The following is a 12,351-nucleotide window of genomic DNA, read 5'->3' as shown; positions in this document are numbered from 1 at the left end:
TCTAAAGTAAAATATAGCATAAGGCTGTCATAGTTGTCCAGAAATATCTCATTCCAGTGTTCAGGGGATCAATGCTGTGGGTTTTTTTTTTAAGGTATAGAAATCTAGTTTCAGCATCCAAATGACTTTTGGATTCAGTGGAATCACAAAATGGTTTGAGTTGGAAGGGACTTTTAAGATCACCTAGTTCCAACCCCCTGCTGTAGGCAGGGACTCAACCATCTAGACCAGGTGGCTCAAAGCCCCATCCGGCCTGGCCTTGAATGCTTACAGGGAGGGGGCATTCACAGGCTCTCTGGGCAACCTGTTCCAGTGTCTCACCACCTTCACAGTAAATAATTTATTCCTGATATCTAGTTTTAATCTACCCTCTTCCAGTTTAAAGCCATTTTCTCTTGTCCTGTTGCTACCTGCCCTTTTAACAAGTCCCTGCCCAGCTTTCCTGTAGGCCCCCTTCAGGTACTGGAAGGTTGCTATAAGGTTCCCCTGGAGCCTTCTCTTCTCCAGGCTAAAGAGCCCCAGCTTTCAGTCTGTCCTTGTAGGTGAGGTGCTCCAGCCCTCTGGTCCTCTTCATGGTCCTCCTCTGGACTCGATTGAATAGCTTGATGTCCTTCTTGTCTTGGGAGACTTAGAACTGGATGCAGTACTGTAGGAGTGATCTCATGAGAGTGGAGTAGAGGAGCAGAACTGGTCACACTTGATGCCCCTTTTGGGCTGCAAGCGCCTACTGCTGGCTCACGTTGTGTCTTTCATCAGTTGACACACCAGAATTCTTCTCCTCAGGGCTGCTCTCAAGCCATTCTCTACCTGACCTGTTTCTGTGCTTGGGGTTGCCCTGATCCAGCTGCAAGACCTCGCACTTGGCTTTATTTCACTTCTTGAGGTTGGCATGGGCCCATCTCAAGCTTGTCCAGGCCCCTCTGGATGGCATCCCTTCCTTCTAGCGTGTCAGCTGCATCATCAGCCTGATGTTATCTCCAAGCTTGCTGAAGATGAAGAAAATAGTCAGGTCAGAATAGTGGAGAAGGTTTTTCTATGGAGTGTTCAGTTGTTTTTTCCCCTTCTTTTTTTTTTTTTTTTCCCTTCCGAAAGAAAGACTTTAAAATCATCTTTGTAGACTAAGCTTTAGATGGTGTGTTTGCTGTGAGCAGTGGTGGGGCCTGTGGAAGTGTGCCACATTGCTTTTGAGAACTCTGTTTACAGATTAAGTTGATTAAGTTGCCTCCTCTTGTCCCTGAGGACAAGTCTGGAAAAAGTGGTAGCTCAGGAAAAAGCTGCACAGCCCTTCAAGTTTTTACATACCTGTTGATCTACAAAGATGCAAGTAGGAGGCAAGGTTCTTTCCCTCTTTTCCAGTCCCCATCTCTTGACTGCAAGATGGTGAAGCTTACAGGAGAGGAGATGCTGCTTGCTGAAGCCTGCAGAAGCAGGAATATAAGCTGTTTGGGTAGAAACAGAGGAGCAAGCTGCTGCCTGCCTCTGGGAGAAGGAAGCGTTCTCTTCTGCAGAAGGCAAGAAAGCTGCTGAGACATGGCAGGGGAGATGATCTCTCTCCTTGAGATGCTGACCTCTGAAGCCTTGTCCTCCTGCTACCCTGCTCCTTACAGTTCCAAAGTTTCTTTTTCCCAATGAGGCACTTTCCCTTCTTACAGTTCTTTACAACACACAGTACGTTCTCTGCTTTTCTCTCCCACAGAAGTGCTCTAGCCAACTCTCTGCAGAGCACATCTCCCATAGTTACCTGTGTTGCTGTGCTTTTCAGTGCTTTCAGACCCTTCAGGCTGGAAGTTAGACAATTAGTCTGTCTGAAACTTAGATAAACGCTAAAGTGGTGCATTAAAGTGTGACTTCTCAGAGCATTAGTATTGTGCTGCATTGGGGCTGACAGCTGAATTCTGGCTTTCGGCATTTAGAAAATCAGGAGGAGAATGAAATGCTGCGTAGAAGTCCCAGGGGCTTGAGCACAAAACAGCTTCTGCAGGTTTCCAGAAAGCCTCAGCTTGCTTGTACTACTGAGAGGTGAACAGTGCTGACCTCAAGCAGAGTGGCACATCCCTCTGGTTAAAATCCTTGGTGCTGCTCTGAAACTGCAAGGTGAATGCAGCAGTGTTTTGTTGTTTTCTGGGTGTTCATCACCCGGGTAATCAAGTGGACAGTGTTTTAAATTCTTGTCTTTATTAGGGTATGTGGCATCATTAGGAGGCTGGCAGCCATACTGAACTTGTTGTCATAGTACAAAATGATCTCATGCTTTAAGGGGGAGAGGAATATGTAAGGAGATAAAGTATGCCTTGCCTCTCAGACTTCCCCATCCACTCTTTGGCCTAGTGAACTGGGGTGATGTGCATAGATCACTCAAACTAATGCCTCCTACTTATTTCCATGGAAAGTTCAATAGATACAATAACCACCGTCACACTGATAGAGCAAATTCTCAACTACAAAATGCTATTTCTCAATGTAGTCACCACTGAAAATGCACAGCTGACGGCTGTGATGAACAGCAATGTGAGCCCAGTCTGAATAGCAAAAAGCACATCTCTTTGGCCTGCCTAACAAGAGAGGCTTAGGGAAGAGCTTCCTCAACAAAAGCTCAGACTGGCTCTACTGTTGAGTTATTTAATCATTCAGTGTTATCAAAACTTTCAGTGCTATAATGACAGTGTGTCTTGATTATAATCTGTATTTACAGTTTTGTGGAAGAACTCATGCATCATGTGTTAAGCATTTGTCTCAGTTCTTTGAGTAAGACTGAGCTATATTTTGCATTTAAGTAAACACTGAAAACAGTGTAATTTTCTCCAAATTATGGCACTTACAGCACAGAGAGAATTTTGTGAGAAAAAATCAAGTATGTGACAGACTGTATTTTTGGTGCTGCTGTGACTGGCACAGTGTTTAGCATTCCTCATGGTTCCTGGTAGTTGTTACAACCCACTGAGATGCTGAGTTTTGCATGGGACAGGGCAACCATTTGCCCTACTGAAGTTCTCCTGGCTCTGAACAGGAAGCTTCATCCTTTATCCATCATCTATTCATCTGCTGAATTAAGTTTAATTAAAAAAAAAAAAAAATCCTTTATTCCGGGAAAGAATTGCTATAAATCTGAGAGCAGTGGTTTCCAGCTGACCTGCCCCAAAAGAGAGTGGAGGCTTTTTCTGGGGGGGCTGATCCTGCTCACAGATGCCCTGCTGCCCCTTGCCCTCCATATTGGGCTGATTAGTCCCTCCTACTGCCTCAGGTATTGTTGCTCACTTGAGCTTAGAGGTTGTTTAGCTTTTTTGAAGGCTGTTATATTCTGATTTCCAGGCAGTAAGCATTATGCCAGCAGGAAGATGACCACATCACCATGTGAATATGGTCCTGGGGAGAGTTAGGAGGTGGTTGGGGTCTTGCAGGCACCTCTATAACTTCATGAAGCCTATCTTCTGCCTCTTGTTGTCCTTTCTGGGACAGCAGGGCTTGTATTGTCTCCTTGAGTATTTTAGCAGATCTGGGCTCCTGCTCCCTCCTGAAGTTCAGCACAGTTTGAGTCTGCAGCTCCATTCAGCAATTACAAAAATCATGGTTTGGATCATTTCCTCTCAATAATTGCCTTATGAGCAGGCTGGTATGCAGCTTGCAAGTTTTTCCTCAAGATGGATGCCAAACCACAAGTGTGGGCAACCTTAAAAATCAGAGCAATATCAGGCTAATCGGAGATTAAAAATAACACTCAGTTTTGCTGGTCTCCCATCCAACATGCTAATGGAACTATTAGTGTTGCCAGCTTTCCCCATAACACTAAGATGTTTCACCTCTTTTCTGCTAAAGCCTGCTGTCATTTCCAGCCTCTCTTCAGGAGCTGAAATGGGAATTAATCCTTGTGGTGCCCCTACCCCTTCCCTTACTGTTCCACCTAGCTTTGCTGTCTGTCTGCCTGCTGCTCCCTTGCATTGTAACCCTTCGTCCTCCTGCTCTGATGCAATGCAGCAACTTAATGCTACAGAAGGAAAACCTTTGTGGGATTCACTAGTATACATTCTGCCTACCTCATGTTGTGCACACATTTTCCTTTTATAGCCCTCATTTTCAGGGTGTCCCCTTAGTTCCCACATTGAAACCAATCCCTATTCTGAATCATGAATAATGTTATAAATGTGTTTGCAGTGGCATTTCCCTTTTGCAAAGCGCTCCTAGAGGCAGCCTCCCAGTTCAGGGACACAGCTGCCTACTGCATAATGGATCCCAAAATAATCAGGATTCTGTTGATGTGCACAAAAACAGGGTATGTTTGCTATCTCTGAGTGCTTACTCATACTTTTTTCAGGCTGCTAAATAAGTTTTCTTCACACTTTGACTGGCCAATTTGACACTTGGTGTGAAATAGGTGCTTGTGTTCCCGAGCACAGATGCCAGGCTCAAACTCAGGCTTAGAATGTCCGAGTTAGCATTTGAAAATGGGACTTTTCCTCTGATGCCTGCATGTGTGGGCTGAAGGGGACCTGGAGCTGTGGGTGAGGCATGAGGATTGAGCATTGCCCCTACCCCACCTGCAACTCTGGTGCCTTTTTATAGCTTTTTAGGTAGGCTGCTTTTTTTGTGTTGTCCTCTGTGCTGTTTTATCCAGTGGGGACAAAGAGCTTCAGAGCAGCACCAGCCATGCTGAGGGCACAAGGCTGGTCACAGACAGCTGTATGGAGGCCTGGTGATCTCTCCCAGGAGGTTTGGTGGCTGTGGCCTGTTCTTCTCCAGGCATGCGGCAGCACCCATGGGCAGAGGTCTGAGCTCACTTCAGTTGGGCATAATAGAATCATAGAATGGCTTGGGTTGGAAGGGGCACCAAGAATCATTAAATTTGAACCCCTCTGCCACAGGAAGGACCACTAATGTCCAGAAATCATGCTCAGATTCCTCGAATGCCACATTTGGCACTCTGCAATTTGCAGGAAATGTCACATTTCCTTAGGGGCAAGGCAGCAGTTCCCTGGGGCATGCTGATCATGGACTGCCACTTTCCACTTGGAAAAATGTAAGCACAGGAGGCTGAAGGAGAGTGACACTGCTTGCCAGATGTGCCGCCGTGCATTTGTGTTCAGACTGTGAGGCTTGTGCTTCTCTTTGCAGGAAGCCCCACTGGCTCTCTGCTTTTCCTCTTTACCTGTCTTAATGGCAGATAGTACTGGAACATCCCCTGCTTGCATGAGACAATGCTTCTGGCAAAATGGGATTCAGGAAGTCAGGCTGATGCTGTCAGGCCATGGGGGTGGTAGTGCTCACTTTATGGAGACATCAGTAGGAGTTACCCACATAAAAGCCCCAGGTTTTGAAGAGCAAATGTGAGTGGAGAGGTTGACTCCTAAGCATTGCTCTGGGTGGATGGGGGACATGCAGGCCTGGACCGCTGGATCGCAAGCTGTACCACTTTTTTCTCTGCTAATATTCAACTTCTGCAATTTATTCTATAACATTTATACTGGAACTTGAGAAATACAGAAACAATAACAGCTACTTAGACTGTCAGATAAATTGTTTTGCAATATTCATTGTCTGTGAAGTCCAATAGTTGTACAAAAAATCCACTATCAGCAAACTGGAAAAACAAACCTCTGTGATACACACCTATTATTTTTCAATGTAAAATGATAGCTGTAGTCAGACTTCAAAATTGCAAGCACTCTGGTCAAAGCTAGATAAATCTCTTCAAAACACAGCAGACATTGCCTTGCTATTTTCAGACCCCAGCAAGAACCAGCCAGCAATTCTCTGCCATGTATTTTTTCTGATTACAGACAGCAGGTTTCCATCCAGATCATGGGCTCAGCGTGATAAGGAGAAAATGACAATGTTGTAGTATCCGGTTTGTTGAAAATCAATGATATGGATATATATATTTTTTAATTTGTGGAAGATGAAGCATGGATGCTGCATAATTTTTTGAAGGTCTTTGACTAAAAAGAACATTTTCAATGTCTTACAGAGCAGAATGAGGAGAAGTATTTTGGTACAGACATGAGTTTGATGTTAGTGGCAACAATGCCTATGCAAGTTTTTTACCATTGGAAATATTGAAATATGTATTTGCTGTTGTTTTGTTACTTAGAGTTCTTACACAAACAACTTTTTTTTTTTCACTTGAAAGAGGGAGAAGAGGAATATTTTTGCCTTTATGCCTCACAGCTGAAAGCAGACATCTGAACCCAAATGAAACACATGAGAAGGAACTAATGCGGTTGTTTTGTCACTTTCAGTCTGTGTACAGTAGGGTTTCAGTCTTTGATGGACTGGTGAGAGGAGTGGAAGGATGAATCGCTTGTCACCATGTAATCTGTCAATGTATAACTTGTCAACATATAATCTGAGTCAGCCTCCGGAGAAATAAGTACATGCTTTGTGGTTGCATTCATAATGAACTCAGTGAAACGCAGATACCTTGTACTAAGCCAGAACAATTTAGCCGCAAGATTAAGCTAATTGAAAAGATCTCTCTAATTTTGGGATGAAGTTCTTGCTAGCAGGTAGGGGCTTTGTGTCAAAAACTCATCACAGTGTCACTGTAGGAAGCATAGAGCCTTGAGGCTCCGCTGTTGATGATATTCACTCGCTTTGGCAAATCTCTTGCACTGCAGCACAGGTTGCAACACCTCTCAGAGCTCCTAACTACTTCTCCACACCTGTCCCTGCCTGCTGTCTGTAATTTAGCTGCTCTCATGAGCTGCTTTATGAAGTTTATGTAATTAAAGTTACACCTGTGGAGGAACGGAGAGGAAAGGCAGGCAATTCAGTCTGACTGGGAACCTTGACTTGACTTTGCTTAGTGCATAGTTTTAAGCATCTGCTCCCAAACTAATGTTAACTTTACCAATAAGTAAAATCAGATAAGTATCTGTGTATGTTACTGATGATCCAGAAAAGCTGTGATGTGCTAGAGTGACGAAGACCCCAACAGTAGTGGAGAATAAAATAACCCGAATTTCTCACTCCTGCTCTTCAATTTCACATTGCAAAGTGAAAGATGGCAGGAGTTTATATGCTGTTAGCCAAAAGGCAGGGCTGCCCCAGATAGCGCCTATAATACAGGAACATTTTACTTAAGCGTGCAGAAATCCACAATGGGATTTATTTCCTGCTCTTCCTAAGCTTCCGATGAGAGAAGAAAAATATGCTGTAATCCTAGAAGAAGAGTCAGCCTTGAAAACTACAACTCTCCATCAAATACAGTAATGGGAGCGCTCACCACGCTCTCTCCTTGCTGTTTTTTCCCCTGAGCTCTAAATATAGTTCCCAAATGTGAAAGCTGTAAATTCTTAGTCTTATAGCAGTGTGAGCTCATCACAACTGGCATTGCCAGAGCTTCTCTCCTCTTTTGCCTTATGTTCCTGAACCCTTCATTGCACCAAGTTGAATTTTTTCCTGATTTAACAGCGAGACACATTTGTAAAAATAGGCTCCCAGATTGCTGAGCAAACATTTCCACCTCCTTTCTGGAATAAGATCTAGTGCTCTTGTAAGTAGAGAGTGCATTGGTTCAAAAACCAATGTCAATAATAATTGAAAAAAGATAAATCTTTCTTTCTGTATTTCTCATACTGATTTGGATTATTTCTCTGCTGCAGCCAATGCACAGGAAAGTCAGGGCAAGAGGAGATGAAGGAGAAGAGTGTTTTCTCAGCAGCTGAAAGGTTTAGGCTGAAGATTGGCTTGGGATGGACAGGTGACTTGAAACCCTCTGGGAGCTGCTCTGTCTGCACTTGACTGCCAGAGAGCAGTGCTGGGTTGGGTACTTGGAGCTGCACTCTGTTTGCTGACCATGAGCACTGGGTTCAGTTTCTGGTGCAGAGATTTAAGCCTAGCTTAAATGAAAGCGAAAAAGAGCAGTGGGAGAAGGAGATAGAGATCACACAGATCCCTGTTTTCTGACTGTTCCATGCATGCCATGCTGAAAACTACTAATGGAAGGAGGTCTGGAGCTTATTCCCTTGCTTTCAGTGCTTTGCTGGTTCAAAGCTATGGTGGGTGCATGAGGAGCTACCTGACAGACCTTCAAGGAATTGCTCTGAAACATGTAAGTAAAGAATCACAGAATCATTAAGATTAGAAAAGGCCATTAAGATCAACTAGTCTAACTGCCAACCCATCCCCACCATGCCCTCTAACTGTGTCCCTCAGTGCCACATCTGCACATTTCTTGAACACCTCCATGGATGATGACTCCACCACTTCCCCAGGCAGCCTGTTTCAGTGCCTTACTGCCCTTTCTGAGAATAATTTTTTCCTAATATCCAACTTGAACCTCCTCTGGTGCAACTTGAGGCCATTACTTCTCATCCTAAGGGACATTAATTCAAAGCAACTTTCGAATAAGGTAAGGGTTTCTTGTTTCATCATTCCTCAAGATGTTTGGCTTTAGGTGAGATGTTACTTCTTGTGTGTGATACTGGACAGCCAATCCCAAGGGAAAATCAAAGCTTGTAAATGCACAAAAGTGGCTCATTTCCTCCAGAAGAGATTTTGATTTTTATGTATTTTCATTTTATTTCTACTGTGGTTCCTACAAGGTGCAATTTTTTGCATCCTAGAATGTTGTTTCAAATTATCTCCGTCAATTAATTGCTATCAATATTACAGTAACAAGAGCTAGGAGTTAATATGGGGCATTTAAGGTTAAATTTGTGATGGTATGGTGCAGGTTGCTTGCTGTACTGATTGGTTCCAAAGGGACTGGTTGGAAACAAAGGGCATTTAAAACTCACAGCCGTGTTTACCATCTATAGCTAAATAAGATATCTAGAGGCTCACCTAGAAATGCGATGGGGTTTGTTAATTTTTATTTGTTTTAAGATGCAAATAAAATTGTGAGCCTATAATCGTAGGGAAGCAGAGAAAAGAAGATGAAGCTGGGTAAAACTTACTGAGGCTGACCCCAGGTTGTTGCAGCTGTAAGCTCTTGATTACGTGGAATTTACCCCAGTGTGGAAAGCTTATTTAAAAGCCTTTACTCCACACACGACCTACTTTAGGCCTCTGTGAAGTGCAGAAGTTTGACATAACGGGTCAGGTGTTTCTGCTACAAACACAAATCCTTCGTGAAAATCGCTGCTGCAACGTTTAGCCACTGGATGTCCTCGTTTTCAAAGGTCTGCAAAAGTTGATCAGCCGGAAAGAAACATGTTGACATTTGCAGAGTGTTGCATAAAGATGTTCTATGCGTGCTGTGTATTGCCAAACTCCAAGCTTACCACCCATTAAGCATGAGAATCAGCAACAGAATTGGTTTCACTTCTTAGGGCTATTAAACTCCTACAGCATGCAGAACATGTAGTTTGTTCCATCTTTCTTGTTAACTGAACTATTTCCATAAAAGCTTGCACTGCTGTGCTCTTGCATACTTAAAGCACAGAGTAGCTCACTACATTTCTTCCTCCTTGCAGTGCCATGTTTACTAGACTTGGTTACTGTTTTGGCTGTGGATTCTGACTGGAGCTTGATCTTTCCAAATTCGTATTCTTTTTGAAGGCTGTACCCCTCTGACCACAGGGGCTGGCTCTGCTGACAACAGCATCACCAGCAGTGTGAGCCCAGGGGCATCCCTGATCCGATCCCACAAGGACATTACCAGCAACAGGTAATGACTTGCTCCTGCTGCCCTTGCCCTAAAAGCTGGCCCTCCCTTTTGCTCAGAAGGAGGCTTTCTTCTTCCTCCAGCAAGTGAACAATCACCACTCACCCTTCCTTTGCTGCAGGCACCCATGCTTGAGCATCCCTGCAGCTAAGCCTGTTTCTTCTAGGTCTGATGGGATCATCCTCCTTGCCAAACATTCCTATCTTTCGATTATTACTTGATATGGCTTGTCAAACACTTTCCAACAGCTTATAAAAATCAGAGCTGGGGGGAAGGCTGGCAAAAAGACATCTGTAACTATACAAGAATTTCATGTTTGTTCATGAAACGTGAACGTGTTCATGAAAAACTACCTTGGTTTTTTTTTTCAGTCTAAAGTTTCAAGAAAAAAAATCTACTTAGCTTTTTCAGCCTTTTATTTTTTCTAATTTAAGCTTCTGTTAAACCACGTCATCTTTCCAACAATGGAAAGCCTGTGCTATGTAAACACGTTTGAAATCATGACAGCAAGTTTTGCCAGAGGACAAGCTCGGTAGAAAAATTAAGGCTGGACATCTTTCCCTTATAAAGGATTCTTCTGTTATAAACAGACATATTTATGCTAGACACATTTGCTTCAAGTACCAGCATGGTTGTTCCATTCTTCCTTTCTGGTGCATGAGGCATCTCTCCAATAAAGATCAATCTCCCATAGCTGCTGAAGTCTTCTAAGGTGACTGGCCAAGTATGCCTTTATTTTTCTACTTGTTAATGACCTTCTCTGGTGGCATGGCATTTGATGAGTGCTTCAGAAAGAGGCAGCTGTGTTATCTTTCCAAACACAGCTCTGCAGGACTGGTGGATCTTTGTGGAGACTCCTTCTCACAGCTCAGAAGAGGAGCCACGTCCAGAGCTTCCCATGGATAGAGACCTGAGAAGCACCAAAAGACTCTGAATCTGGATATTTGTTCCCCACTCAACAACCATGCTGGTTTCCAGGTTCTAAACCAAACCTAGTACTCAAATAAGCAGAGAGAAAGATTTGGAATGCTAGAAAATAGGTAGGACAGAAGGAAAACACCCATGGCAGGTCCAGATGAAGTATTTGCATCTTAAAACAAATAAAAATTAACAAACCCCATCACCAAGTGATGTGGTGCTTGATCACGATGTCATTGTCTTAACTCCAAGTACAACCTGCTGCTTCTCTAACAGGGAAACTAGCAGAGTGTGGTAGGAACATACTGCCTTGTGCACAATGAGTGAAGGAGAGCAGTTTCAGAAGAGGCTATGTGAGGAAAGAGTCACAAAATCTCTAAATGGCTGAGGCTGGCAGTGACCTTTTGGGTCCATCTGACCCCTGTTCAAACAGGGATACCCAAAGCAGGGAGCCAAGGGCAGCATCCAGTTACCATCCTGTTGGAGGAACAGATTTATCAGTTCTTTCTTAGTGTTCTTTATGCTAACTGTGAAGAAGAAAAAGAACTGGAACCCATCACCACTGTTCTGATAACAGTCCCCGAGCAAGCAAGCTGCAAGCTTTTCCTCCTGCACCCATGGCCATCCCTTAACAACTGGAGCCCACTGTGATTTTTGGGTGGCTTTTGGAAAGCCACCCAGCATGAGAGATGTTGCTTTTGGCTGCTGCAAAATTGAAGAATTGATTTGGGAAGCTGGAAAAAGAGGTAAAAGGTTTTAGAAGCAGCAAACCCTAGATTTACAGTGAACAGAGAGGATTTTTCTGTCCCTAATATGAGAACTCTGATGCTGCTTCAGTGAAAATCAATAATTGATCTACATCCATTTACAGATGCATCAACACTTATGGAGGCTGAAAAAACCTTATCCCTGTGTGCACATTTTGCTTTTAAGCAGCTTGTTCTTAGGCTGCCTGTGAATGTATCTGCTCTCATCACACAGGGAATGCTCGATCCCTTCTAGGAGCAAGCTGGGGCCCTGTCTTTTTCTGCTAGATGCCAGTAAGAGGACTGACAATGCTGAACTGCTACACAGCTTGTTAGATAAGTGCAGAGCCCTTTAAAGCTTGAGATGGAACGAGGATTTACCTACTGAAAAACAGCAGCCATCCACAAAGTCAGTTCTACGGACAACAGTTCTCCATTCTCCCTCACAACAAGTAGTGTAGGGCTGAAATCAAAATAAATCTCTCTCTTTTTAGATTTTCTGGTATGGACTGAGGCTCAGCAAACATGCTGTGATTCTCTCTATTTGCTGCTTAGTGCCACAGATCACAGACTGTGCAGCCAGTGCAGTCACATGCCTTTGTTCCCTATACAGAGGTAAATCTGTGCTGTTATGACAAATTCAAGAGGAATTTCACTTTTGCTTGATCTAGTAAATGAGCAAGCACCTTGCTCTGACCAGTGCTTGCAAGGAGCATGTCCCTGGGTCACAGGAGCCAAGTTGCAGAGCCAAGTTGTCCACTTTCCTGAAAAGGAGCAACTAATGTCACAGAAATACAGGCTGGTTGAGATTGGCACCTGTGGGTGCATCTGGCCCAACCCCTGCTCAAGCAGGGACACCCAGAGCAGGGTGCTCAGGACCACATTCAGATTGAAGATACCTAAGGAGGAGACTCCACAGCCTCTGGGCAGCCTGTGGCAGTGCTCTGTCACCTGCACAGAAGTACTTTCTGGTGCTCAGAGGGAATGCCCTGTATTTCACTTTGTGCCCGTCACCTCTTGTCCTGGAACTGGGCATGGGAATGAAGCTGGCTCTGTTCTCTTTGCATTCTCCTTTCAGGTATGTAT

Source organism: Phasianus colchicus, chromosome 2, assembly GCF_987193195.1.
Source record: "Phasianus colchicus chromosome 2, bPhaCol1.hap1.1, whole genome shotgun sequence".
NCBI lineage: Eukaryota > Metazoa > Chordata > Aves > Galliformes > Phasianidae > Phasianus > Phasianus colchicus.
This window is presented reverse-complemented; position numbering follows the sequence as displayed.